Here is a 6,988-nt window from a genome sequence, read left to right on the forward strand (position 1 = left end):
GCCACTGATCCTCATCAGTTCCCTTAGTTTTTTGTTGAGATATTCTCTCCAGAAGCTATTGCCGTTCCGCTCATACCCAAATGTCTCTTGTAACAAAGCGAAGTACTTAGCTGAGAATTTCGCTGGAGCCTCACTGATGAGGATCAGTGGCGTGATCCGAAACTATAGTCTTCCTTGCCTTCCCCCCCGGCAAAACAATGCCATACATTCCCCACTAATAAATAGTTGTTTTTTATAAAAACAACAAACTGGTATTCAGCCTGACTATTTTGCAAAAACAAATTAGAAATGGTATCCCAAATAAACCGCCAACACTACTGAAGAAATTTTTATTTTAATACAGACTCGTTTAATAAGTAAAAATACATCGATTTAATAAAAATAGACAATTATCTCATTTTTTGTATTGCAGCGATGAGTAAAAACGCTAAGTCGAATTTATCACATACCACTGGATGTTTTTGTATTTCCGGTGTAATTGTAAAATATGGAATTATTGCTTTTACATGTTATGCCAGCGGTGTAAATTATTTTGTTCATTGTATATATTTTTTATTATAAAGTTTAAATGTTGACATTATGCGTGGAAAACTACGTCAATTAAATGACGCCCACGCAAACTATTGCAAGCATTGATTCTTTTTAGGTAATTTTCGACCAATTTTTGGCAAATATTGGATACCGTCAAAAGTATCCACTTGGTTTTTTTATAATAAAAATGCCATAAGTGCATGTTAATCAATGAATTAAATTTGATTCTTTTGTTATATGTGAATATTAACATCTTAACTTAAAACCAGTGAGCGGAGCAGTATAGTCTGACGAAAATCTAATTGTCTATGGTTCTATATTCAGCTTGGGCAATATTTCGCGATATTTGCACCCTCTAGACTGACTAGATATCAACAAATATTTCTAATATTCAGTAGACGAGGGCTGTACTTGTCCAGATTCTCTTTACCGTGGGTGATGTTGTTATGTTGAGCTTTCAATTGTGGCCTGTAGATCGACTTAGAAAAAAACACAAAAATTAAGTTTTCGGCCCACTTCATTCCAATATTATTATCTGATCATCACCGAAAATTATAGGCATTGTCTTGACCATAACAAGGACCCATGGGTCATTTCAAAGCGATCAGCGCTATATTTCCGCCCTCTAGTGGGGTAATGGGTTACTAACTAATATCTGGATATTTAAGCACCCGTAAATATTTAAGTGTAACTCTCGCATCCGAGTACATACGACAATATAATTGGCATCAATTTAAAGGTCAGCAACTCCTTTTGGATATACTATTAACTTCTCGGCTCTATGTCATTCAGGAGTAAATATATACGCTATAGAATACACATGTTGCCATTTTTCACACAAAAGTCAGGGTCCATTTGACCCGCTAAATATTGACCGATCTTTATCAAAATAGGCATGCTTATTCTTTGGAACAATCCCCTTCTCCATGTAGAAATCCGAGATGTTTGGGCCATAATTGCGGCCTCTGGAGCGACCAGAAAAACCGACAAAAATTAAGTATTTGGTCCATTTCATCCCCTAAATATTAACCGATCTTTACCAAAAACAATAGGGGTCTTCATTGGGCCGAACCCATCCTACATGCAAAATTTCGTGAAGACTGGTCCATAACTGTGGCCTGTATAGTGTTTCCAAATTATAATGGACGGACGAATGGACGCACATGTCTAGATCGACTCAGCTAGTCGAGATATGATGATCGGTATACTTAAAGGTGGGTCTAGGACCAATATTTCGCGGCGTTACAAACTCTTGGGGCTGCACAAAGCTATAATACCCTGACAACATAGTTGTGTAGGGTATAATAAAGGCAATAAAATAAACAATATTTATGTGAATTCAATATAAACAAGTGAAAAATAATTCTACAAACTTACACACAGAGCTAAACCATTATGTACACCAAATACAAATTTCAGTAATTTTTTAATGAAAACCCCAAAGCGTGTACTGATATTAATAACGCATGTTAGAAAATACAATCATGAAACTACTGATTATATGAGGGCTATGCCTAATTAATGACGGACATATGTCAATTTCGAACCCAATATTTTAGTATTGTATCTCAATTCTTTCCTTCATGAGGTATAATTATAGGGGGAGATGCCTAAATGCTGGCCGATATGTTTCACTATCGTCAGGCTTCGATTTTTTATCACGATATCCTTAGAAAGCGGGATGATTACAACCGATGGCTAAATCGTCTTAGAATTCCATAATTCGTAGGGTAAAACTGATTATTTCGAGTAACGACTGTACCCTATAATAAGGTAAAATACGCCAATATGGGGGCAACCCCTACACACAGAGCTAATCAGCTAACTAGTTTTATAAAATGGGTTATATGGGAACTACCCCTAAAAGAGGCGAATATTAATAAATGTTGGTAGGAAGATTTGTTGCCGTATGCGACTACAAAATACAAAATTGGGGTTGCCCTTATATGGGGGCAACCAGAAAAATGGACTGATATTTTTGTAATTTTTATTGGAGACAGTTGGTACCCAAAAAAACCCAATGCACCAAATTTTAGCGAATTCGGTTAAAAACCGCACTCAAGAATGACTAAACGTGGACCGATATAGCCCATTTGAACTTGACATGCCTGCAGACAAAAGGCGACTCTGTGCAAAATTTTGGCGATCTAGACGGACATGCTTAAATCGTCATAGAATTTTACGCTGATCAAGAATATAAACGGAAAAACAAAACTAATATACCCTCCATACTATGGCAGAGGGTACAAAAATAACGATTGTTAAACAAAGGGAATTGCAACCTCACAGTAAATATATAGTATCCAAGGTTAAAGTTTTTATCAGCACTTCATATAAAATTATCTTTATAAATTTTAGGTAATAAATCGTATCTACTTCGGCAGCGCTTATACAGGCCCATATCATTACAGAGCCTCCTCCGCGTTTGACGGTCGGAATTGTGTGCTTAGTTGCACGTATATAAAAAATCAAAATGTTAAGCGATTTTTAATATTTTGTCCACAATCTATACTCTTTTTACTTTTAATGTGATTTGGCCATTTTTTTATGATTTTATATACGATACACATGTACACATTCATACAGTTTTTTTATTGATATTTTTGTAGAAAATGTACTAACATACGTACACTTTTACACGCCACTGTAGATCTATGTTTTTACAGGGAGAGTTCACCTCTTTATAACTCCGGAATTATTAAAGTACATAAGAAAAAATGAATAGTTACAAACTTTTCTTTATATTGAACTCCAAAGTTTATTTACGTGGATGATGTGTCAAATTAATGTAAACCAGTAAGGAAAGTTAAAAAGTCGGACGGGGCCGACTATATGATACCCTTCACCACTTTGGGTACATGCAAGACATTTTAATAACATTTTAATATCTACAATATCTTTTAGATAGAACGAAATTAAATGTGCTATCTAGATAAATATTTGAACCAATTAAAAAACCCCATACACATACCATTCTGAAATCAATGAAAAATTGCATGTCAAATGGGACTTGGATTCTTTGGTGTACCATTTGTATGAAATCGAGTCAAATTATGTATGGGAGCTACATATAAACACATGGACCTAATTGAGTAACCGTTGCATACACCATTTGTTTTTTGTTATCAATCTATATTCAATTTAATACCCTCTGCCAAATTTCGTGTAACCACCTTTTACATAAAATCGAAGGAAAATATATATAAGACCTATATCAAAATCTGAGCCGATATCAAAAAATCTTATCCCGCATTATTTTTTCTCAATAGCATTCGCTATGCAACATTTTACTCAATCGGACGAAACTATATATAGGAGATCTATCTAAATCTGAACCGATTTAAAAAAAAAAAACTCTGTGCAAAATTTTGTCTCAATAGGACAAATATTGGGAGTTTGGTGCATCATTCACAAAAAATCGGACAAAAAAAAAACTTCGCAGACATCAGTCAGTACTCTGTGCAAAATTTTGTCCCAATCGGACAAATATTGGGAGTTTGGTACATCATTCACATGAAATCGGATGACTATATATATGGGAGCTATATCTAAATCTCAGCCAATTCCAACAAAACTCCGCACACTTCGTGTTACAGTAAAAGACTACAAAATGAGGAGTAGGCCTCTGATGTATCGTTTTTCGGAAATGTATTTGGATCTACCTTTATATGATGGTGACATTTTGAAGCTCGATTTTGAGTGTTTTTTAATTTTTCTTTTAGTTTCAATGAGCAATCACGAATTTCCAAAAATTAATTTTAGAGTGATTTTTCCGGTAATTTTTTTATATTTGTCATTTGATTCATAATGGTAATCGCGATCAGTAAGCTTTCCTATGTTACGGATAAAATAAAAACTTCTGCGTGAAAATTCATCTACAGTAATGGGGGGAACTGGCCTGTCAAAAACACGAAATTTGGCATTTTTTTTTTTTGAAAATATCGCGGATTTAATTGAATTTTCTTTGGATCATTTCCATTTTAATAAATGACCTCATACGGATTTTGAACTTTCGCGAAAACAGAACTTTAAAAACTTCAGCCGAAAGAGAGATGTAACCAATTTATCTAAAAAATTAGCGTTATTATAAATATATTTATATTTTACGAAGGAAGTCATATATTAACGTAGTTATTTTAAGATTTAGTTCTTATGCCCAAAATTAAAATCTCAACAGCTTTTGCGCGCATCAACCAAAAATTTGATCGCCATCGCATTCGGAGTCAGGTGGGTTACTCTGTATTGCGTTGCGAAAGCAAGTGCGATGCGTAAGCTAAATGCGTTAAGATCAATTTGGTACTCTGTAACAGTGACGCAAACGCAATCGCAAATAAAATCAAAAATAGGGCAACACTGGTACCAAAATGTGAACAATAACGAATAATGACAAAAAACGTCAAAAATGTAAATAAAAACATATTTTTGTGCGGTACGAGTGTATTTTTAAAAAATTAATAATTAATAATTATGGACTCGGTGGCGTTATCGTTAGAAGAAAATGAGAATGATTTTACGAGATCGATCAAATATACTTTCCCTAAGTGACCACGCGTATGAAAATATAAGTACGAATTATGTGACATTTTCAAATATTTTTTTTTTCAGATTTATAAAAAATTTTCGTCTCAATAAAGATGCGTATATGTATGTGTTAAATGCTATTAAAAACGACCTCGTCGTTCCAAATAGATCCACAGCAATTCCAACTCCAATAAAAGTGGCCGCGGCTTTGAAATTGCTTGGACGAGGTGGTTATCAACACCAAATCGGGCAAGACCATCTTTTAGGATTATCACAACAATCTATGTCGAGGGGATTGAGCGAGGTGATTGAGCGAATACTTTGCCCCAAGCACATACAATTTGAGGTAACTGCGGAAAAGGAATTCCTGGGGTGATTGGGGCAGTTGTTGGCACTCACATACAAATGATTCGACCGGCCATGAATGAAAACTTATACTTCAACAGAAAATTAAAGCACAGTATGAATGCAATGGTGGTGAGTTTTTTTTATGTATGAATGCGGCTTATTAAACATTTTTTTGTCTTTTTTAGATATGTGATCACCAAATGAGAATTACATATTTAGATTGCCGATATGGCGGTGCTAGCCATGATTCACATGTTTGGGCCCTTTCCAACACAAAGCAAAAATGAAAAGAACGTTTCGAAAGAGGAGAAAATGGATATTGGCTGATTGGTAACAAAATTAACGCAATTTTAAATGATTTTTTCTTACTTATTTTTAATTATCTAAATGGCGATTCGGAACCCTGGTTACTTACCCCATACAGGAACGCGACGGAAAATTCGCCTGAATGTCGTTGTAATAAAAAGTTTTGCAAAGGAAGGTCCGTAATTGAAAGAGTGTTTGGTGTTTGAAAGGCAGATTTCGGTGTCTGTTAACAGCCAGAGAGTTACATTACGCACCAGAAAGTGTGGTTCAAATAATGAACGTTTGCTCTGTCCTGCACAATATTTGCATAGAATTTAATTCGCAACTGCCAAGATACGAAATTGCTGGGCCAGAAAGTCTTAATGAAATTGAAGTGCCTGTTTATAGTAATACGAACAACAGCGAAGAAACAGATATTGCTAAGGAAATAAGGAATAATATTAGACACAATTTGATTTAAATAAAATAAAAAATAAACAAAATCATAAGGGATTTATTTCATTGTAGTATTTATAAAAAAACTTATAATATAAAATGTTAAAGCTTTTATATGGCGATTTTGAGATTTTAAAATTCAGTCAGTCTTTCTTAAACTAGGTTGCCTTATAGGCATTATATAAAAATAGATTGCCTTATAGGCATATTAAAAATAAAAAATAATACATATGAACATATGGAATCACATATAGTCACATATCACACTGTTTTACTTATTTCTAATTCTAAATTTTTTTAATTCCAGCTTTTCTAATTGATTTTTTTGTTTTTGGAGCTTGTACTTTTTTTAATTCAAAATTTTCTTTGGAAAAATGTTCCAACGTCTTTCTACTATATCTTACTAATTCCTTCATGGAGCTCCTAATATCACCCAAAAGATTGGTGGATTCCTTGTGTAAGATCACTTGGGTTTCCACTTGTTCTTTTAAAAGTTTGTTCCTTTCATTTTGGTTTGACAACCGTGAACGTTTCGCTGTCTCAAAACTATCATCCAAGCGTTTTCGTTTGGTCGCGGGCGCTGGTTCACTTATTTCATTTTGGGGCGATAGCAAAACCTCTTCTACAATATTGCTCACTGTCGAGACATCTTCGCTAGTACTGCCACTTGTTCCAAAGCTCCTCGATGTTGGCAGTCCGTTGACGGCTTCTTCCATATGCAGAAGATTAATAATTTCTTCCTCCATAGGAGTAAGCGGGCAAAATTGTGAGACACCACCATCCGTGCTCGAAATACTTATTTTATTCCTGCGCATTTTAACCTTTGTGTGGGTTTTTAGGTCGGACC

At 34.6% G+C, this 6,988-nt stretch overlaps 1 pseudogene; it reads left to right on the forward strand.

The window, feature by feature from the left end:
• Positions 1–5,035: 5,035 nt before the first annotated feature.
• Positions 5,036–6,166, forward strand: LOC133326518 (putative nuclease HARBI1; annotated as a pseudogene).
• The last annotated feature ends 822 nt before the right edge of the window (positions 6,167–6,988 follow it).

This window comes from Musca vetustissima, unplaced genomic scaffold (genome assembly GCF_032173495.1).
Source record: "Musca vetustissima isolate MV318-11 ecotype Yass unplaced genomic scaffold, APGP_CSIRO_Mvet_v1 utg14552, whole genome shotgun sequence".
NCBI classification, from domain to species: Eukaryota; Metazoa; Arthropoda; class Insecta; order Diptera; family Muscidae; genus Musca; species Musca vetustissima.